The sequence below is a fragment of the Pinus tabuliformis genome, chromosome J (assembly GCF_031772625.1).
Source record: "Pinus tabuliformis cultivar Carrire ecotype Pingquan chromosome J, CPIR1, whole genome shotgun sequence".
Classification (NCBI taxonomy): domain Eukaryota; kingdom Viridiplantae; phylum Streptophyta; class Pinopsida; order Pinales; family Pinaceae; genus Pinus; species Pinus tabuliformis.
The window spans coordinates 1499698995-1499724001 of record NC_142295.1 but is presented as its reverse complement, the minus strand read 5'-3'; positions in this window follow the sequence as shown (position 1 = coordinate 1499724001).

Below are 25007 nucleotides of genomic sequence, written 5' to 3'. Positions count from 1 at the left end.
TAACTCATTTTGGCATGCATCACATATGCATGTGATTTATTGGTCATGATATGTCATTGGCATTAAGGTGTTCCTAGATTGACAATGGATTTTCCTAGCATTGCCATTTCTTGGATTTCCATGGTGTTGTGGGTTCATTTCTTTGTTTTCTAATGCTCAAGCCATGGTTGGAAAAATGCCCTGCAACCCTTAGTGGGTTGAGTTACCTGTCTTGGAGCCTTGGTTGGACTTGTTAGTGCATGTTAGTCCCCCTAGTCACTAGTCTCAAAGTTAAATTTTTATGATTAGATTATGTTTTCAAAATAAAAATTTGGTCACTCCCTAATCTGTCTAGGTATATTGCTACTCCTTTCAAAATTTTCATGTTTTGATCATTACCATCACTTAGTTGGATATGCCATCATTGAAAGGTCATCATCATCATTTTAGTCATATCATCATGGTCCTCATTCAGCTCAGTTTTACCATTAGGTCATTAGGGTCAAAGTCATAAATGTTTCTCATCTCATTCATAAATCCTAGCAACTCCTATGTTTTCATTCCAAGGTTGCAAACCTCTTTGCAGTGATTTCTTCCATTATATTTAGGTTGTGTTGCAGCAAATATAGGTCGGTGTTCTCTCATGAAGCTCAATAATCTCTTAGTTCTCTTAATTATGATTGCAATGCTTCGTTTCCCTGTCATAGTGTTTTGAAAGTAGTCTTCCAGATTTCATGATTTCCATGGTGAATTGTTGCTGAAACTTGTGTCCTACTATTCATAGACCTTTCTCTATCATAATTACACCTTCCTAAATAACCTCCATCAACCCCATCCTCAAATTCCATCATTTCCAACTAAACCCTAGACACAACACACTTTCTAAACCATTGGACTATGTTTCTCTTATTTGAAACCTTTTCCCTCACCAAAATTATAAATTTACACTTTCCTTACTTCCCTAAGTTCCCTCACTATCCCACCAAAGTTTCTAGGAATCATTTCATTTCTCTATCCCTTTAATTTCCCTAAATTTCCTCATTGCTATCAAAATCCCATATTTTCGCAAAAGCAAACCCTAATTCTTCCTCCTAGTGAGCTAGGGTTTCACCTTGGAAGAAGAGACCACACACAATCAAAATAACAAGTAAAATAATGGAGGACATGTCTCAATAGTTCATCCATATAACTTCAAAGATATCAGTGTCTCACAAACTCATGAAGCCGTCATTTGCGGCAAACACAGATGGATTTTCATCAAAGCATGTTTGTGACCAAATGAAGATGAACTTGACAAAAGTGGAAGAGGTGTTTGTCAATAATATACCATGGAAAAAAAACCTCCTGAAGGTTTTACATACGTATCATATATGGGGAGATATGCAACTTTCTTAGAGACCTATGTCACAAAATAAAAATAAAAATCAAGTTAATTTCGTGTTTTAGTCATGATTCTGTGGCATGGATTACAAGCAAATGAAAATGAATTTCAACGAAATGAGAGAGGTTTTTCTTCAAAAAATCCTTATCTAGGAAAAAATCTCTTAGCTTTACAAAAATATTTACGGTTAGAGAGATATATCTCCACATTTGAGCCCTATGTTTGTAGAAAACCCAGAAATTTTGACACAGTGCTATAATCGCAATGCCTTGGTGCTGCACTTTTTCCTCAGCCATCCAAATGCCAAAAAAAAATATGATTGGATAGATAATAAATCCTACATGTCATCTATCAACTTTTGGAAGCTTTTAAGTAGACATATTGGGATAAAATTCTCAAAAACAAGTCAAAAAATCACTTTCTACCACTATTTTGAAGGAGGCCCTGCGTTTTTGGAGTGACCTTGCCAAAATTAGTTTTTCTCCTAGCTGGAGTGTCCAAATGACTTTCTTGAGCAGTCAAATGAAATATAGACAATCGAAGCATTTTAATGTACTATCAAGCTCTCAATTCGGACCGTGGGAAGGCTTCCCAAATCCTCCTGCAAAATGGCGTTGTACTTTTGCCTCAGAGCACTGCATTTTTGATTGAATGTGTTGCGCTTTTCACTGTAGCAGTATTTTTGATCATGTCTTTGCCAAATATTTGTTTGATGATGTAATTTCAGTATCTTGATGTATTGAAAACGTAATTATGAAATAAATTAGCCTGATAGGTTTTTTTGATGATTAATTAGGCCTCATAAATGAAGAAAAACTTAAATCAAAGTCTAAGTGAAGAGTTTGTTTTTGACATTGTCACTCTCACTTGTTGGTTGAGAAAATATTAGAATCCCTTTATGATTTTTCCTCCCAACAAGAATCAACAACTTCCTCCCTGGATGAAACAAACTCGGATCAAAATAGAGAAATGCCTACTCCTGATCTTGAAAATGAAAATCACGAAGCCAACGTTTATTTCTATAAAACTCAGTGTTCTCCTCTATTTTAAGACGAAATAGAAGCTACTGAAAAACCATGTTACAACCCATGTTCAGGCATATTTCAAGTGTTCACCTAGTCAAGAATGTGTGAGTAAAATTTCCTCCATTATTGAAAATGACAACATGCGTTTAAATGATGACAATTGTGAGACTCATCAAAATATACAAGAAGTTGTTTTGAGTAAGCCAATTTGTGATATAAATTTCCTGCAAGGAGATCAACTAACATGGACTGTTTTATTTCATGAAGAGGATAGGGCTGGCATGTTTAATAATCTTGAAGAATGTTTTCTTTTCAAAGATGATTTAGACTATGAATTGGAAGAGTATGAGTCTAAGATAGACAGTATGCCAAAGATAGAATCAGAGCTGCTGATTCTTGAGGAATTTACAACCAACACACAGGTAGTAGAAATTCATACTTCCTTATGCCTTCCTATGGGTCAACAACCAAGTTTTCTTTCATATAAAAATGAAAGGAATACCTGTATTTTTTTATGGATTTCAAGGCAAGGTAACATTTCATATTTTTAAAGATCCTTACACTCATTTGCGACAGTGAACAGGGAAGATGGGCTTTCCTGTATTTATGGATCATGAGCACATATTTAGTGGACACTCGAAGTTGCCTATATTTTGTGTTTTACCTTCTCAAGGAAAGTACAAGTAGAATTCAAGTAGGTAGCCATGTGATGGATTGGTTACACTTGAGGGATCATTTCACATGATTTATATATATATATATATATATATATATATATATATATATATATATATATATATATATATATATATATATATATATATATATATGCCTTCAGCAGGTGGGTGGTTATCATCAAGATTTGAAGCCCTAGGTGAAGGCCCTAAGATCTCATTGTCTCCTAGCATAAGTAAGTGGAGTGAGTTTGATTTTTTATTATTTTTCAAACTCACTTAGTCAGTCACTTTTCTGTTTGAGTTTTTTCTTTTGCATTTTGACTCCATGCCCAATGAATAAGGCTACCTGGTCTACACTGTTCGTGACACCTCCAAGGAGCTGTCATCTCCAGATGGAGCTAATGTTAGTGCGTGTCAGTCCAACCAGTCACCAGTGATAAATATGTTCTTACAATTTTTTTTATGGTCTCAAAGTCATTTTTTTATCATTTCATTAGGTTTTCAAAATATAATTTTGGTCACTCCCTAGTGTGTCTAGGTCTATTGTTCCTCCTTTCAAAATTTTCATGTTCCAACCATTGCCATCACTCAGTTGGATGTGCCATGATTGAAAGGTCATCATCATCATCTCAGTGATATCATCATGGTCCTCATTCAGCTTAGTGTCACCATTAGGTCATTAGGGTCAAAGTCGTAAAAAATTGTCATCTCATTCAAAGATCCTTGCAACTGTTACATTTTAATTCCAAGGATACTAACCTATTTGAAGTGATTTCCTCCACTATATTCATGTTGTTTTGGAGAAAATATAAGATGGTGGTCTCTCATGATTCTCAATAATATATTATTTCTCTTAACTGTGATTGCAATGCTTCATTTCTCTCTCCTAGGGTTTTGAAAATGGTCTTCTAGATTTCATGATTTCCATGGTAAATTGTTGTTAAAACTTGTGTCCTAATATTCTCACACCTTTTCATATCCTAACTACACATTGCTAAACACCCTCCATCAAACCCATCCTCAAATTCCATCATTTCTCCCTAAACCCTAGAAAAAGCACACTTTCTAAACCATTAGACAATGTTTCTCTTGTTTGAAACCCTTCTCCTCACCCAAATTCTAAATTTACACTTTCCTTAGTTCCCTAACCTCCCTCACTATCCCCCAAATTTTTCCTAGAATTTTCCCATTTCCCTATCCCTTTCATTTCCCTAAATTTCCTCACACCTATCAAAATCCCGTGTTTTCCCAAAACTAAACCCTAATTCTTCCTCCTAGTGAGTTAGGGTTTTACCATGGAATCAAATACCACACACAATGAAAATGAAAAGTAGAATAATGGAGTACATGTCTCAAGAATTGAATGATTGAACATGAAAGAGATAAGTTCCTCACAAACAGGTCATTTGCGGCACACATGTATGGTTTTGCTTCAAAACATGTTTATGATGAAATGGAGATGAACTGGACAAAAGTGGAAGAGGTTTCTTTCAATCATATATCAAGGAACAAAAATTTTCCTTCAATTTTTATACGGGTATGATATATTGGGTTATATGTTACTTTCTTGGAAACCTATGTGAGAAAATAAGAAAAATTCAAGTAAATTTTCTGTTTTAGTCATGATTGTGTGGCACAAATTCCAAGAAAATGAAAATTAATGTCCAGAAAATGAGAGATGTTTTCCATCAAAAAATCTATATTTAAAAAATAGTCTCTTAGTTTTCCAAAAATATTTATTGCTAGAGATATATTTATTAATATTTGAGCCCTATTTTTGCAGAAAACGAAGAAATTTGACACACTACTATAAGTGCAACGCCTTGGTGCTACGCTTTTTACTCAGCCACAAAATTGCAAAAAACTTTATATCCTTGGATAAATAATCACTCGTGGGTGTCATATAACAAATTTTGCAAGCTTATCAATAGACATATTGGGAGAATATGCTCAAAAATAGGTTAAAAAATCACTTTTTGCCACTATTTTGAAGTAGGCATTGCATTTTTGGAGTGACCTTGGGAGAATTAGTTTTTGTCCTAGCTGGAGTGTCCAAATCACTTGCTTTAGTTGTTAAATGGAAACTAGACACTCATATATTTCTAATGAAGTATCATGTTTTCAACTTGGTGCAAGGGAATTCCTCCAAAATTCTCCTACAATATGGCATTGCGCTTTTTCCTCAATGTGTTGTGTTTTTGCCTGAATGTGATGTGCTCTTTCCTGTAGTAGTATTTCTTAGCATGTCATTGCCAAATATTTGTTTTGATGATGTATTGTTAGTATTTTGATGTCTCCATGATGTAATTATGAAATAAATTAGCATGCTAGGTTGCTTTTATGATTAATTAGGCCTCATAAATTAAGTAAAACACAAATCAAAGTCTAAGAGAAGAGTTTGTTTTTGACATTCTCACTCTCACTTGTTGGTTGAGACATTCTTTGAAATTGTTCCAACACTCAAGGATTTGACCCCTGAAGGTGGGGAAACTATTTTTTTTTATTCTATATGTATCATTTCTCATTCAAACATAATCGTTGGACTTCAAAGGAGAGGACTTGTGTCTTATGCTTTCACAGAGCTAATCAAGGACTAGTTGCAGCTATTTTTTAGGAATACATGAGAAGTGAGATTATGATGTTATTTTATTTCTATATTAGTTTCTTATGAAAGAATCCATCTCCCTTAACATGTTTTTATTTCCTCATGTGATTTTCCTTACTGTTATATAGGCATAATTCTTTACATTGAAAGCTCTGTTTATGTGGAAAATCATGTCTATGTATTTCTTCTTCTAGATTAATAAATTCATGGTAATAGATGCTCATTATAGCCTTCTAAGATTTTCAAAACCTACACTACATTAACCGAACTCCTCAATCCATCACAAGACACTACTATCTTGCTCGTCTTTATGCCTATTACTGCAACATTGAGACCTTGACCTAATTGCTTTTCCTCACTTGTGGTCAAGCAACTAAAAAACCATAAATTTTCAAAAACTCAACTAAAACTTTTACATCTAGACTAAATTCCATTTCTCTTCCAGTCATTGACTGAGAAATATTTAGAGAGATCCCTCTCTGGTTTAGCAGGGTTAGTTGTTGAACTGCAAGTGGTTTGAGGCTACCTCTTTCGATCTCCTCCTTAGCCATAGAAGGCTTCTATAGAGACCAATCTAGTGATGGTTTGTGATGTCCGACTGTGAGGTGGAATCACTGTTTGATGGTCTGAGGTGGTTTTGCCTCTTGTAGCCCTGAATGGTTTTGATTGATGTGTTTTATGAGATCCCACATTCATGCTTGGAATATGGAACAAGGGTGATTGACAAAAGAGATATTTGGCTTAGCCATGTCTACAATCAATTGGTTCATGGAAGTCCCAAATCTTGTTGGCCTTTGCATCACTAATATGAGGTTATTTGTCCTTGTTATTTCATGTGTAAATGTACTAGTTTATATGTGGATTCTATGGCTGAGGTATCCTCAATATATATGTTGTTATTATCTTGGTTATAAGCTTGTATTGTGACAGTGATGATGTATGGCTCTCCTCATGTTTTGATTTGTAAATGAATGAACAATGTATCTATGACATAATAGATGATAATGCAACCAATGGTATAGGGGAACAACGTTTCTGCGTGATTATCACATAAGTATGAGACCCACATGCTTAGAGATGTTGTTTAAACCAATAGATTACATATTTACAACATGTTTGATGAAATGCTTGTCATGGCTAGTAGGGGTCCAGTCAATTACTTGTTCAAGTAATTGCATTTGTATCATTATTGTGTTGTTATATTTTAGTTGTGAACCTGTCATTAAGTTCTAGGTAGTGACCTCAGCTCAGTGGCTAAAAAAATGGCACAAATCCTAGAGTCATAAGCATAGGTTTGACGAGAAAAGTCCTAAGACGCATGCATAGCCATGTTGTAGGAGTGTCTGCAGCCTCCTCGACATATGCTTGTCCATGTCAATGGAGCGTGCGGGGCTTTAATGGTCTAGAAACTTAGTTTTTCTTAGGGTATGGTTACTTAAGTAACTGGGATGTCTCCTCGGAGATTTTTTGTTGATGTGGAGGGTATGCGTGATGTGTTCGTCTAGTTCCACTTCCTTAACTGACATGTATAGGGAGTCAAATCATATCATAGTAACGTCTCTTCACATTTCTACCCCGGCTAGTCATTTATTTAGGTAGCTGTGGGAGGAGGGTGTTACAAAGTGGTATTAGAGCATGGTTAACCCCTTGGACTAGATGGACTATGTGTTATTCATGAATTCATGTTAGTTTCATATCTATTTCTTATGTTGTGAGACTATCTACTTGTTTTATTTGTATGGTATGGGTTATGGTTGTAGTGAGGTCACCATGGGAAGTTGTTGGTGTTTTTGTGGAGTGTGTCGTCATGAGTGTATGGTTGATTATACATTGTTTATGAACGTTAGTATTCATAGGTGGCCAAGTTTACAGTGATGTGGTTGTTGTTTTCATGCATGAGGGTATGGAATGTGTAGTTCATATCATCATGAATTAATGAGTAGACTCCAACTAGAATGATGGTTATATGCTTATTTTATTATGTGTTATATTTCTATATGTTTTCATGATTATATACATGTATTATGCTGATTTTGTTTATCGTGCACATGAGGTATCCTCCCCGAATTATGCTAAGGTACATTGGTTTATTGTGATTCGGTTCAACTAACATGATATATCTTGCAGTAAGAATAACAAAGAAGACTAGCAAGATGGTAAACTATAATTCTTGAGACTCGCGCTATGGATCAGATGAGTAGCATGGTGTTGGGAATTCTTTGGATTTGGAATATACACTTAGAATCTTAAAGGAAATCATAAGCGGTCGTAAGGTGGACAATGACAAAATCATACTCGCACAAGAGAAACAAGCAAAGGTAAATGTAGTGATACTTTAGAGTTTGTTGTAATTGCAGTGATAGTGATCACTTGTATAAGAAATGTGCAGGAGGATAGAACTAATTGGGCATATGGAAACTAGTCTCATGGAGAGTATAGGTACGATAGAGAAAACACGATGAGATATGGTAGGTCCTTGGATACTCAGGATAGAAGAGGTGATGGACTTAAGTATTAGTCTAGTTCTCATTTTAACAAGAATGATGATCAATATCATTATAATCCTTACACGAGGAGTGACAAGGAATATTTTCTTGATGAGTTTAAGAAAGCCACACTACCTACATTTGATGGAGAGATGAAGAAATCACATGATGCAGAGGCATAGTTTCTTGGTATGAGGAATTTTTTTAGGTTGCCTGATTATTCAGAGAACATGAAAACCATAATAACTACATTTAGTCTCAAGGGTATAGAAGATATTTGGTGGGAAGATGTGAATAATGTTAGAGGTATTCTATGAGCTATTGATGTGATCGATGAGAGATGAGGAGTACACTAGCAGGATCTTAAAGCTACTAAGGTATGTTCCTTACCTCAAGAAGGACAAGGCCAAGATTTATAGATTCACTAGTGGGTTACTGATTTCATTTGAAGACAGGGTTGATCTTGATGAGCCTAGATCATTGGAGGAGGCCATCTGAAAGCTAAAGCATTGTTATGAGAAATCAAAGCATAGATCTAAAACTAAGCTATATTGGAAAGGCAATGCAAGGAACTAATAAAAATGGGACAAGAAGGTAGAATGACCTCAGGGTGCATGTAATAAGAGAATGCAACATAATCTAAGAGGTTCAATGCATCTGAGAGAGGATAGGGACTTCGATGTGAAGAACATAATAAGGATGAAGGATAGAATAATCTACAATGTTGGACTTGTCGAGGAGAGCATCGTGGAAGACATTGTCCACAGTATCTGGGTGGTAGACCATAGATCTACAATGCTCAAGAGGCACATGTAATGGGAGATGTTGGGAAGAGTGTTCCTAGGATCTATGCAACACTGGATAGCACTCAAGTAGACCATCAGGCATCTATCAGTGAGACCTACGGTAAAATTTTTGATCAAGTTGTTTATATTTTGATTGACCCTAGATTTGATTATAGTTATGTTAATCTCGATCTCATGGATAAGTTTGGTTTGAATAAACAAGTGCATGCAGAGTCTTCGTTATTGTAGTTGGCTACAGGTACAGAGAAGTGAGTTAATCATTGGGTAAGAGCTTGTGCATTTTATTTTAAGAGTATGACTACATTAGAAAATTTGAATGTATTACCATTGGGATAATACAATATGTCATTGTGAATGGATTAGTTATATCTTCATAGAACCAAGGTCGATTGTTATGATAAAGTCGTTGAGTGCTTGGATGAAAATGGGGGACGAAGAGTCTTATGAGGTAATAAGAAAGCAACATCAGTTAGAATGTTGAGAGTTATGCAGGCCAAGCATAGTAACAAGAAAAGGTGTGTGTTATTTGTAGTGCACATTTCTAGTGACAAAGGAATGGAGGTCGAGGATTCATATGCTTTGAGCAGGTACTGAGTTCCACATCAGTTTTAGGATGTATTTCCTACAAATATTTTAGAGTTTCAACCTCACAAGCAAGTAAAATCTTCCATTGATTTGGTGCCAGGGGCATCTCAGGCATCAAAGGCACCGTAGATGATGAGAACACCTGAGTTGACAGAGTTGAAGTTGTAGTTTAAGGAAATTCTTGACAAGGGGTACATTAGGCCAAGTCTATCACCATAGGGCATACCATATTGTTTGTGAAGAAGAAGGACGGTACTCTCAAACTATGCATCAATTATTGTCAGCTAAACAAAGTGACCATCAAGAATAGGTATCTGATACCAAAGATTGATGACTTGCTCGATGAGTTGGATGGAGAAATAGTGTTCTCGAAGATTGATCTGAGATCTAGATATCATCAGGTACACAATAAAGAAGAGGACATCTACAAGACAGTTTTTCTGACAAGTTATGGGCATCATCAGTTTGATGTAGTTTCATTTGGTTCAACTAATTCTCTAGATACCCTTATGTGCTTAATGAATAGTGTGTTGCATCCATATTTTGACAAGTTTGTTATTGAGTTCATTGATGATATGTTGGTATATTCTAATAATGAAGAATAGTGTGCTGAGCATTTAGCGACACTTTTGATATTCTTGAGAGAGAATCATTTGTATGTTAAGCTTAACAACTGCAATTTCTTCAAGATTGAGGTACACTACTTGGGAGATTTTTTTTTTAAGGATGGCATAGTAGTGGACCTATAAAAAGTAAGAGTTATCATGCAGTGAGCAAGGCCCATAAATGTGGATGAGGTGATATAGTTCATGGGGTTAATAATTTATTACAGGAGGTTCATCAAGAATTTCTCGTAGATTACATATCCTATAACATCATTGTAGAGGAAAGGTAAGAAGATTGAATGGAAAGAGAAGTGTGCATCCAATTTTGGGTAGCTCAAGCAGTTATTGACACATGCACACATGTTAATGATTGCAGATCTAGATAAAGAGTTTGTAGTATGTACAGATGGTTTCAAGGGAGAACCTCATTGAATCCTTATGCAGGATGTCCATAGGGTATGCTATGGGTCACAAAAACTGAATGATCACGAGTATAACTACTTGACACATGAAATTTATGTGGAAGAAATAGTATATGCATAAAAAATGAGGAGGCAATATCTTCTTAGTAGGAGGTTTGAATTGATGAGTGATCACAGTTGTTTGTGGTATCTATTTGACCAACCAAATATGAATGGGAGGTAGGCTCGATGGTTGGTCATGATCATTGAGTTTGGCTTTGATATCCGGTATATCAAAGGTAAAGAAAACAAGGTGTCATATTATCCTAGTAGGAGGATATAGGTAAATCACATTGCAGGTATGAGCTCCTCTGACATAGATTTACACGATAGGATCTTGCAAGTAGGCCAAAACAATGATAGGTATTTGGAGATTGTGCACAGGTTGCAGTATATTTAAGGTTGAGGTACAAGTATAGGTACACATAGTGCTATGGGTAGAGATATATGTAGTCTTATAGGTATAGGTACAAATGTAGGTACAAATTAGATCAAGAAGGTGATATTGAGGGAGTTTCATGTGAAACCATATTCAATTCACTCTATGTATGAGAAGACAATGACAACACTGAAGAGATTCTATTATTGGAAAAATTTGAAGAGATACATAGAAAATTTTCTTGCTAGGTGCTTGGATTTTCAACAGGTGAAGGGATAGTGTAAGCGTCCATGTGAACTGCAATAACCAATCCCAATTATAGAGTGGAAATCAGAGGTAATTTCCATGGAATTTAGAACAGGTTTGTCAAGGATAGTGAGACAACATAAGGAAGGCTCTCATCCTAGATTCATAATTGCACATAAGGAAGGCTCTCATCCTAGGTTCATGGATGCTTACAACTGTACATGCATAGTATGTGCACTATCATCATGTTGAAGACCTTTGTCTTTCTATCAGTCGTAGGTTGGAATTTAGTCAACTTGGTGAGCTTAGTGTCAAATAACATGTAGAGTCTTGACCAAAATTTGCTTAAGAACCTACTATAACGATCTGATATAATGGTATGAAGGATTCCAAAATGTACCCATATTCATTGAAATAAGAGTTTGGTAGTGTAATATATTGTGATAATCCTCTTGCAAGGTGGAAATATGTCCATCTAAGAAAATGTACCCACAACCACAAATACACAGTCATTACAATGATTGTTAGAATGGAGTCCTCATCGATAGTCCACGAAGACAGATTCTCGGGTCTAGATAGGAGTAGCTAGTGGAGTGGATAGGCCTTGATTGTAGATGGATGTCTTGGTGGTAAAAAACATAGTACTCGATCTGATATGCTTTCGAACATCTTATCAAATTTTTGGATAATAAAAATAGTTCTATAGTATGTCCACCATTTTCTCCATGCAAAAGTGCCTTGCGACTAGATTATAGTGTGCCTCCCAAATCAATTTGGCATGCTTGGTAGATGGAACAAGAAGGTGTCCCATGCGATATAATAATGTGTCATGGAGGTGGAAATATGGAACTTTCATGCCGTCCACTAGAATTTGATAAGTGGTCACGAACACTAGATCATACTTGTACAATTGCAACCACACAAAGGTTTCATTACCACAAGAGTTGAGAACAATAGTTAGTGCTACAAATGGGGATCGATTGAGGAAATATGCAACATGATTGGAGATTCCCTTCTTGTATTTAATGTTCAAGTGGAATTGTTTCAGATATGTATACAACCTATGATGGTGATCATTGTGCAACTTCCTTTGTGTTTGTATAATCCAAAGAGGTTGGTGATCTGTGTGGATGATCATTTCATTCCCCATAATGTAATGTTTCCATTGATGGAATCCCTTCATTATAGAATACATCTATTTATCATAGGTGGTGTTCTTTAAAATTGCATTAGAAAGTGTCTCACTATGGTAGGCCACTCGATGCCCTTACTCATCTAGAATTGAACCAATAGAATACTTGGAGGCATGTATCTCAATTTCAAAAGGTTGTTTCAAGTCTGGAAATGTGAGTATACCTGCAAAGAAAAGGTGGTTCTTCATCTCAATGAATGTTTTCTGTTGGGACTAAGACTAGGAAAACTTTTCTTTCACTCCTCCCTTCATAACCTAATGCAAAGGCCAAGTGATATGGGAGCATCCAAAAATTGGCCTTCGATAAAAATTGGCAAGGCCCAAAAAGCTAAGAAGCTTTGTGAGAGTGATTAGGGCTGGAAGGTATTGAATGAATTGGATGCTAGCCAGATGCAGATGCAAGCCTTCCTCATTTATGATGTAACCAAAATATTGGACCTAACTCATAGCAAACCTGCATTTCTCATGGTCATCACATATTTTGTGTTGTTCTAGGGTCTAAAGGATCTGTCAAATAGGTTGCAAGTGATCTTCCTAAACCTTGTTGAAGATAATAATGTCGCCTAGATATACAAAAATGAATTAGTTAGTAAAGGGACACAATATGTTATCCAACAACCTCATAAAAGTAGTAGGTGAATTTGTCAACCAAAAATGCATGACCAACCAATAAAAAAGGCCCTCCTTCAATTTTAAGCCTTTCTCCCATACATATGTGGGATCTATTGGAATGTGGTGATAGCCAGACTACATATTGATCTTGTTGAAATACTTGTTCCCATTGAGATGGTTAATAAGCTCACCAATCCATAACACAATGATTTTGTTTAGTTCCCGATAATTAATGCATAGCATCTAGGTCCCACCCCTCTTTTGCACTAGTACAATCAAGCTCCCATAAGGTGAGGAACATGGTCATATGTGCCCCTTTTGTAATAGCTCTTGGATATACCGCTCCTTCTCTTCATTTTCCAGAAAGGAGCAGTGGTATATCAACCCATTGGCTAGAGGTTCTCTATGGGTTATATCAATAGAATGATTGACCTAACAGTGTAAGGGCACTCCTATGGATGATAAGAAGATGTCGTTTCATTCTTCCATGAACTTATCCACCTACTTCTGTTGGGTAGAGAAGCCTCTCACAGGGGCCATGGATGTGGCCACAATATTCCCCTTAACTTGAGAGTGAATAGAAAATGAAACAAATTTCCCTTATTATGAGATGATCTTACTACATTGTTTAGTAGAGATCAAAGAGATGGTGGTAGGTGGGGGAACCTATCGTAACCTGTATAACTTATTTTCCAAAGTAATAATAATAATGTGAGGCCTAGAGTCAAACAAAACATGACACTTCCATAATTATGGTTGGCATAATAATACATTACAAACTTCAAGAAGACCAACATCACATAGTATGTCTTCGATTAAGGGCTTCATGTTGTAGCGAAGATATAATTGTTCTCTAATGGAAAGATCTCATTCTTGGTGAAGCCATATGATGTTGTATAACTGTGGGTGTGGTGTGGTTTGTAGGTCTAACTGTTTCATGAGATCCATAGAAATGAGGTTCTTTTGGCTCCTGCTATCAAGAATGGACTACGATGGTGAACCCTACGCCAACATATGTGAGTGGAAGACATACTCCCCATACTATACAACTAGTATCCTATTCATTTAGGTCCTTTTCGATATTCCATTATAATCACTATCGCTAACTAGTCACATCCGGTAAGTGTTAACTTGTGATTATTCTAGCTCTCGTAATATGTTCCTCCTTTTAGTTCTACAAACCTCAATATGAAGTCCTTGTATGCAAAATAGTGTTCAAACTTTGATGTTTCCTTAGTCCAATCAAGGCTTGGTAGCCCATCCAATTACCATTGTGCTCAAAATACTAACATAACACATAAAAGTTTGTTTGAAATATTATAATAGTAGGTATTGTATTATAATATTTTCACACATTTGATACTATCTTATTCTATGTTATAAAACTTGTATACAACCTACATAAGGTCCCTCTATCCAACCCACAAAACTCTTCTAATAGTCATTCCCATGGACAATACATATTACAAACCTATGATATCTTTATCTAAATATTGTACACGAGCCTATTTTTGAGCCAATCATGCTAACAAATGATTACAAACTAAGCATGCCCATAAACTCAATACTATATCCATAGGTATGGTATTCCTAGGATTCAAAATTCATATAACATAAAATATTAGGATTTGCAAATTATAGAAGATGAGATATAGAATCATCTTCCTAAATAACTACATCACAATAACTAGCGAAAATTGTTGTCAATCATCATGAAATCATCAAGCATGTGCACATACATCACATTCACACAAACAGATACATCACACACGTGTATATATAGCACATAAATTCATGAATCATGTTTAGTATTTCATGGAAAGTTAATAAATGGAAGGTTAAAGAGATTCTCTCCTTGAATTTATTTTATATCAGAAAATCCATAGCATGGTTGTCTCATTGTCTTATCTTTCCTCATTATTCATATTCTTTAACCATCCATGTGCATATCGTTTTACTATTTTCATCATATTTGTACCCAAAAAAAGATTCATGTCCTTTTGGATATCATTTTACCTAATTATTTACTATTTCAGATCCTGTGATTGTTATCAAGACATGCATAGACACATTCAATATCACAATCCTAAAATAGTTCCTTCTTTGATGAACTTTATGTGAATGACTATCAATTTTTCATTGTCCATAATACTCAACTCAAACCATGCCTCAGTGGTTCTAGTCATGTTACAAGTCTTCATGATTTTGTTATACTCCTATACCTAGAAGGAGAAAATTATTTTCCAAATCACTCCCCATACCCAAATTTCAAGTCCACTAGAATATCCTTCTCATCAATACCTATACATTGGTTTTTCATTTTCTTGATTCAAATACTTTTCTTAGGAGTTATGCTCTCCAAAAGTGCAACTTGTTATCCATGATTTTCATGTCTTATTTTTCCTATATCTTTCTCTGAATTTTTGTGTGATTCGGGACGTCAGCCCAAAATCACAGGTTCATCATGTCAATCTCTTCATTCATATTTTCCTAATTTCTTTCTCGTTTCCCCATTCTGTTATAGAAGTTAAAATTTATCCCTTTTGTCAGGCCAGGTTAGCTCAGAAATCAATGAGCGCAAAAGAACTGAGTGAGTATTATTCATTCAACTATTATTATTTATACACATACAAAACGGATCAGTTCATCTTCTAGATCACTGTCCGACTTCACCTCATCCGTTTCGGATTAGGTGTAAACATTCCCCCCCTTAATCTGAAGGGATGTTGGTGAGTCCAAGCATCGTTCTGAATCTTTCAAGCTTTTCTCTTCCAAGCGCTTTGGTGAAGATGTCTGCAATTTGCTCGTTTGTGGAACAATGACGGAGATGGATTGTTTTGGCCTCAACATGATGTCGGATCAGATGATATTTAGTATTGATGTGCTTAGTACGATCATGGAATTTTGGATTCTTGGCCAACTTTATTGCAGATGTGTTTTCAATCATGAGTGGAGTAGATTGTATTTGTTTTACTTGCAAATCTTCAAGAATTTTCCCGAGCCACACAATTTCTTTCGTTGCTTCAGCTGCTGCCACGTATTCTGCTTCTGTTGTGGAATCTGCTGGTACTGATTGTTTGCGTGATCTCCAGGAGACAGCTCCTGATCCAAGACTCATAGCATATCCTGAAGTAGATACCCCAGTTTCTTTGTCTCCATCGAAGTCTGAATCAGAGTATCCAATCAAGTTGAAGTCGTCCACCTGTGTATACTTGATTCCAAGGTCTTGAGTTCCCTTCAAGTACCTTAGAACTCTTTTTGCAGCAGACCAATGTCCCTCACAAGGCTTTTGCATAAACCTGGAGAGGATTCCAACAGCAAATGAAATGTCTGGTCTGGTAGTAGTGAGGTAGATGAGACTTCCTACAAGCTGTCTATACTTTGTTGCATCCTCAAATTCTTTTCCTTCAGTAGATGTGAGCTTCAAGTTTTGTTCCATTGGAGTAGAAAGGGGATTGCACTCTGTCATGCCAAATCTGTATAACAAATCTCCAATGTATTTCTTTTGAGAAAGAAATATGGACTTTGGATGTTGGGTTACTTCAATGCCAAGATAGTAATGAACATAGCCCAAATCAGTCATTTCAAAAATTTTTCCTAATTCTTTCTTTATGGATGCAATATAGCTTTCATTGTTCCCTGTCATTAAAATATCATCTACATATACCACAAGATATACAACTGTTTTGCCAACTTTCTTGACAAATAAAGTTGTATCATCAAGATCAAAATGTTTGAAGTTGAGTTTCAGAAGATGCTCAGTTAGTTTTTCATACCAGGCTCGTGGTGCTTGTTTGAGGCCATACAAGGACTTCACAATTTTTCATACTTTGTGTTCATGTCCTTTCACAGCAAATCCTTCAGGCTGGGACATAAAAACATTTTCTTTTAGATCTCCATTCAAGAATGCAGTTTTTACATCCATTTGATGAACTTTCCAACCGTTCTGAGCAGCTAGTGCAAAGAGTGTCCAGATGGTGGCCCATTTTGCTGTGGGAGCAAAAGTTTCCTCATAATTGACCCCTTCCTTCTGTGCAAAACTTTTTGCCACAAGCCTAGCTTTGTGCTTGTCAAGTGAGCCATCAGCTTTGTACTTGTTCTTGTAGACCCACTTGCAGCCAATTGGTTTGGTTCCAAATGGAGGATCAACCAGCTTCCAAGTGCCATTCTTTATGAGGGCATCATACTCCTTCTGCATCGCTTCTTTCCATTCATCATGAGAAGCAGCTTCTTTGAAGGAAGTTGGTTCAAAATCTGTAGACAAGTTCAATTCACAATCATAAGTAACATCCATATCAACAGGTGAATTAGAGTTATCTACATCACCTCCATCTTGTCGGTTTGAATTTTGGGTTCCTGTTTTTCCAATTTCATCAGGATGAACACTTTCAAGTGTCTTTGTCAGCCACTTTGGGGGACCTTTCTGAGATGGTCCAGGCTGTTCTGTTGATTGAGTTGGGTCTGAATCAAGATTGAGTCTCCCAATTCTATCAATTACATCACTTAAAGCATCATCCGTTGTTGGAGTGTCATGCAGGGGAGATTGTTCTTCAGAAGAAGATTCCACATGTTGATCTAGTATAGGAATCCCCCCTTCAAGATGTGGAATCTGATTATCAAACTCTTGAAATGATTTCGGTTTTGTGAATCTATCCAAGCGATCAAGTTGCCGCTCAACAACATTGTCAGATTTGGATGATTCAAGAAAAATGACATCTCTAGATAAAACAAACTTTTTATTTACTTCATCATAAAGGCGGTATGCTTTAGATGTGTTTGAATACCCCAGGAAGATACACTTACGACTTCTTGCACCAAGTTTGTTTCTATGTACCTTTGGTATTAAAGCATAACAGGTGGAACCAAATATCCTGAGATGTTTTACCGAAGGAACATGTCCATACCACAATTCATAAGGAGTCTTGTTTCTTATAGCACTAGATGGACATCTATTCTTTATATATGTATCACATAGAACAACATCAGCCCAAAACATTGTCTTTACATTTTTGAAGAAAAGCATGGATCGTACCATATTCAAAATTGTTCTGTTCATTCTTTCAGCTACACCATTCTGTTGAGGATTATAAGGCACAGTTGTTTGATGTTTAATCCCATGTTGGCGAAGATAGTGTTCAAATTCATTTGATGTATATTCTTTTCCATTATCAGTGCGAATAGACCCAATATGAGATTGTGCATCATTTTCAATCCACTTATGAAAATTCTTAAATGTTTGAAAAGCATCAGATTTGTTCTTCAATAAGTAAACCCAACACATTCTGGTGTAATCATCAATAAATGTCATGATATATTTATTTCCATTTGCAGAAGGAACAGGCATTGGACCACATAAATCTGAATGAATAAGTTCAAGCTTCCTATGTGCTCTTGAATGTGAATCATGAAAAGACTGTTTGCTATGCTTTCCTAGAATGCAAGCATCACATTGTTTATGTTTTCTAGGAATTGTAGGCAAACCAGCAACACCATTTTTCTTCAACAAGCGGAGACTATCATAGTTTAAATGTCCAAATCTAGCATGCCATAATAAACTTGATGGAAGTGCACCTTCTTCATGATGAGAAATATATGAGAAATGTTGTGCATGAGCAGAGGTTCCTTGCAGTTTAAGGAGTCTTTCTTCTTCTATACCCCTCATGACAAGTGAGTGGTCAGATGCCTTTCTTACCTCAAGCTTGCCATCAAACATGTGAATGGACTGACCTTGCTGGCGGATGTGGACGAGGGACAGCAAGTTTCTCTTCAGCTGTGGGAGATATAGAACATGATCTAGAAGAAAATCTGGAAGACCAGGCAGTTTAAGCCTGATTGTGCCAAGCCCTGATGGCTTGATTTTTGACTGATCTGCAAAGTATACTGCTCCATCAACATTGTTAGTGAAATCTTCAAAGAAATCTCTCCTATGAGTCATATGAAAGGTTGCTCCTGAATCAAGCAACCAGTCATTTTTCGAAGAAGCAAGTGAAGCATTAAACAGATCTTCATTTACTCCAATGTTACATTGTGCCTCAATATAGTGAGCGGATTCAGGTGCTTTACCTTTGTCTGAGTCATCAGTTTTACCTTTCTGTTGATTTCTTCTCTGCTCAGTCTTGTCCCATGGTAGCTTGCATGTAGAAGAATCATGTGATCCATTTCGTTTGCAGCGAATGCAATGCAGATCTGCCTTTTCTGCTTGAGGATGTCTGCCCCCCCTGCCTCTGAAGTATCTTCCTCTTCCTCTTCGTCCACCTCTTCCTCTTGTAGAATCTTGAGCAGGCTGCCTTTCTTTATGAGCAAGACAAACAGTCTCTTCAGAAGATTCAGGGACTGTTTTCTTTCCAAAGGCTTTCTCTCTTTCAGCAAACTTTTTCACAAGAGAGTCAAAGGTTATATCTTTAAGGTTTCCATTTGCTTGTAAAGACTCAAGATAATTGGAGTAGGTAGGATAGAGTGCTTTGAGAAAGGCAATAAGAGAGATATCCAGCTCAACCTTAGTGGATTTTATATCATGCATTATAGACTTTATTTCAGATGCAAGAGCAAGAGGATCATTATTTTTCAGTTCAAGAGTGAAGAGTTTAATCATGAGCTGAACAACTTCAAGTGCAGAATGTGTATCATAGAGTTCTTTCAGCTTTTGTATAGCTTCAAAGGCAGTGGAATAGCAGGAAATATGACGACTTACTTCCTCATTGACAGATGTTGCGATCAATGCAAAGGCTTTGCTGTTCTTGTTTTCCCAAATGGCGAGTTCTTTGTCTGATGTGGGCTGCATAGGGTCTCTGTCTTCTTCTCCGACACACACTCCTTTCCAAAGTTCATTGTAGATAAGGGTGTGTTTTACCATCCGGGACCATTCAGAATAGTTCTCCTTGCCAGTGAGAACTATTCCAACCATAGAAATGATTGAATGCATTCTGTAAAAAAAATCTCTGCCAAAAACACTTCTGTTGAGAGAGAAAAAAAAAATCCTTATGAAAAAATATCTCTACCAAAAACTTCTGTAAAAATATCCTTATATGATTGCCTTATGCATTATATATATCACTGCTCAATATGATTGCCTTATGCATTATATATATCACTGCTCAATATGATTGCCTTATGCATTATATATATCACTGCTCAATATGATTGCCTTATGCATTATATATATCACTGCTCAACATGATTGCCTTATGCATTATATTTATCACTGTTCAAAAAATCAAAGGGCGCTCAATCACATATGTCATTGTTTAAAAATCAAAGGGCGCTCAAATATCAATGTATATCACTGTTCAAAAAAGGCGCTCACATATATATATATGACATGAAAACACTGTGGTATCCGCTGACATGAAAACACTGTGGTATATGTGGTATCTGCTAACATGAAAACACTGTGGTATATATATATGACATGAAAACACAGTACTCGGCCTTGTCTTTCACGCAAACACTGTTTCAAAAAAACTCGGGAAACGCTGTATTAGAAACGCACAGTATATATGATGCAACCACTATTAACGCAGAGGTCAGTGGTCAGTATATATGATGGAAGACCAATGGTTATTTGAGATAAGGACGCAGCAGCCAGCATAGAAGATGCAGCGATACCATATACGCACTCAACCATGTATTAAGGAACGCAGTCACCACAGTTCTTTAAAAGAGAAAACGCAGTCTTAATATACGTTTAAGGCATAACATTAAAGGCATCTGTTATATCAAAACACGGGTCTCCTGAGCGTAGTGCTGTTCATACCACTGACGGAAAGGAGCAGCATCAACCAGTATCGAGTTTCAAAGCCCTCCGCTTTACATTGCCATGTCCAAGCACGCACAGCGAGATAGGTAAAAAGGTCTCACAACAGACACGCACAGCCTCACCACAGCGTCTCAAAGCGCAGGCTTCTTCACAACGTTATCAATACGTTAAACGCAAAGGAGTAAAACGATACCGTTCTCTTCCTTCGTTCTCTTCCATGAATTCCACATACAGCAACGGACCTCAACGCAGCGTATGCAGCGATGTCAGAAGGGAGCAGGTGTCAGGCTATTCAGAGAGCGTATGCAGCGCTGGTGCGCCAGGGAGCAGAGGCAGCAGAGGAGTTACACTATTTCTGGAGCCTGGGACCTGTGCTCTGATACCATGTCAGGCCAGGTTAGCTCAGAAATCAATGAGCGCAAAAGAACTGAGTGAGTATTATTCATTCAACTATTATTATTTATACACATACAAAACGGATCAGTTCATCTTCTAGATGACTGTCCGACTTCACCTCATCCGTTTCGGATTAGGTGTCAACAGCTTCCACAATTTCAACTTGGGAAACATGTATAGTACCTCTTTCTGAAATCGTGAGACCGTTCTTGCGAATCTTTACAGAAATTTGCCCCCATATCAAAATTTTGGGTCAAGAGTTGCATTTTCCTCAAAATTATCTTTCATTTGTATCGTTATATAACGGACCTAGATTAGCACCTTGATTACATATCGTAACACCTTCGTATCCCTCTCTTAGTAGGTAGCACCCACAATGACAACAAGGACCCCATTTAAGTTGCAACTACGTACTTTGATGAATTTGCAAAACCTTATGCTATGCACAAGCTTATTTTTATTTTCTAGTGTCATACTCTATCCTCATGTCTAATCTAAGCCATTTTTCATCATATGTATAATCATTTTGATTTGTTTTAACATTACACTACCTTATGCCTATGTAACGAGAGTGAAATTTTGGTTATGGTTAAATCTCTATAGTCAAAGTCTTACCTAAAATATTTAACATACACATGTACATTCCTTTGTAGATGGAATTACAATAGTTACCATATTTAAAAAAAATACATATATTTGTAATTTAATTATTAAAGATATCTTTAAATTTAATTAGTAAAGATATAATTAGAAATAAAAATAATCTATATATAAACATGAAAAGATCACATACACACACATATACATTGATTCCCTTTTTACCATATAAATAGCAATAATGATAAATTATTTTGATAATTATAATATCAAATAAATCATTAATTATATATAATTATAATTACAATAAAAATATTATTATTAATAATCAATATAGATCCATTTAATTGTGTGCCAACCAAATATCGTAAGGAATTGAAACTATTCAACAAATTGCTTTATAATTAAATGATGTTTGGATTCTAATTATCTATATATATGATAAATCCAAAATTAATATATCATATCAAAAATAAAAATGAATTTATGATAATTTTAGTAATAACTAAATGGAATTCTCCGATGGGGGTGATCATCTGAGGGTAGAAGTGTCCCAAGTGATACCGTTGGTGATTGTACCTTTGCCAGATGCTTAATTACTTAGCCTTTATGTGTCGTCCCCTTCATCAAATTTTAGGCACGATGATTAATTACCCATAGCTAGTTGTTATATCAATTGTTTGGAGAGTGTTTCAATCGAGTTTGCTAGATTGGGTGATGAGTTAGGGTAGTGAGGAGGTTGGAGGTGTTTGGGTTGGGTGCCATGGCATCTCTTTGGGGCTTCTACCCAGGGTAAGGAGGGATAAGTGCAACATGATTCTCTAGTTTGGGCTGGTCTTTGGTTATTGGTCTTCCCCTCAGACTGTTGTGCCTAAGTGTGTGGTGTATGCTTCTATCTCCTGACCGTTGCATGACCCCTATTGTCAGCGAATTTATGGAAAGTATGAGTTTTTCCATCTCATGGTGAGTGTAAGGTCTTTGTGTCTTTTTTTTCCTCATATTTTCTATGCAGTTTCAAGATTTTGTCTTTGTGGGTTGGAGGACATTCTTCTATGGTCTTAATGTTCCACACTCCTCCTGATTTGTTCTGGAGTGAATGTAATATCTTGTTCTTTGTGAAATTCAGAAGGTGGTCTAAGTCTCTATGTTTGGTTGATGTCATAAAAGTTACTCCATTCATTTTGGGTGGTGTTTAATTTTCTTCTCTCGTAATTCCACTCGGTTGTGAGGAGGCTCTATCCCATCTAGTTCTCTAGTGTGGGTTTCCTCGTGTTTTTTTTATTCAAGTACTTGTGTTAGTCTTTAGGTTTCATCTCAGTGGTGGCATTAGTGTCATGGTCTTTACTTTTTCATCATCTCTTGTAGGTATCACGATGGTCTCTTCTTCGTCTGCTACTGTAGCCAATTGTCAATTTGTTACGATAAAACCAGTCTGGTTAGATCTAGTTGGGTGAGGAAGAATGGCAGAAAAGTCAAAGAATAATATTTAATTAATTATGTAAATAGGTTTTTATTAATAAATAAATGGATGAGATTGATGTACTTGGTAATGAGGGACCTAAAAATGAGATTCTTGCCAAAATAAAACTAAGATAAAGTCTCAATGATAAATAACATTTGATAATTCTTTCATGATAAGTATTCTATAATAAAATCATATATAAGTGCTTAATGGATGGGAGAGAAATATCCATTACATTTCCTAGTTAGAGAAAGGTGATAAGTCTACAAAAGCCTAAAGGCAGCATGGGAGAGAAAGGCGGGCTTTTACAGAAAATCCTAGGCATGTGGATAAGAATATCCAAAAAAAAGGGATGGTGATAGAAGGAAACCTTGTCGTGAAAGACGAGTATTTAATAATTGAGAAGGGGAGCAAGTAGGGTTGATTCCTCACAAGGAGATCTTAGCTCGGGGTGAACATGAGGGATAGTTCTAGGTTGGGTTGAAAAGGTGCGAAATTCCCATGTATCCCTAACATGGAAAATTTTAGGGGCCAATATTTGCAAGTAGGCTAATTTTCCATGGTTTTTCCAAAACAAATATTCACTAATTTCCATTCTTTCCTAATAGTGATTCGCCTAGATTTTATAGTATAAAACTAATTTAACATTAAAAATCACCAAAATTGTATAAACACTATATATGAAACTATTAAAAATTTTCATGTTTTTACAAATATATCAACAAGAATTTTATTATTTTAAATTTTGGGACTACTAAGAATTGCCAAGGTTTCTAATCTTTACGAAAAATTTTCATCCTTAAATTTTTCCATCATCCCTAATGGTCAATCAAATTGAATTAAGTATGTTACATTTGAGAGTTAGTAACATGCAAGAGTTACTTGTAGTAGGGAAATTGAGTTCTCTATAATTCGAACATATTGTAGCGATGTATGTATATGGGGATTTGGAATAGTAATTTTGTGAATTGAAAGGGGAATTGACTAGGAAGTTGTTATGGCTATTTATTTGTATTATACTATAAGAAAAGCAAGTTATATTGTGATATGTGGAGACTTGTTGGTATGTACTCTATTAATTTATTTAACAAATCTATTGGTACGTACATTATTAACTTATTTTCCAATTCTATTGATAATGTACAATATTGTTTAATTTATTTATCTTTTGATAAAAAGGGCAATTAGTCTATTCATATGTGTTAAAAATCATGGGATTGGGAGAGTTGTGGAAATAACTATATATATATATATATATATATATATATATATATATATATATATATATATATATATATATATATATATATATATATATATATATATATATATATATATATATATATCTATATATATATATATATATATATATATATGTTTGACTAGTAGTGGCCTAAGATAAATTTAAATAGGGTATCCATTTCTATTTAAATTTATCTTATGCATGGGTATTGGTCCTGTTGGGAAAGGAGGTACGGTACCTCGAAGTAATCACATAAGGGCGAACTATGCTAAATCTATTGTAGATGTGGTTATGTTAATAAATTTAATGCGTTCACCAAGATCCTTTACATGTCCTTAGGTAATGTAAGAACTAGTTTGAATAGGATAGTTTTCTCGATGAGTTAAATTTTTGAGTGAATATGTAATAAGGAATATTTTGATATGATGTTCAGCTAATCGACCCCTTGCAATATTGGTTGGTTGGGGTTATGAAAGTCTAGTTCATTATGGCAGACCCTAGAAATATATGTTAA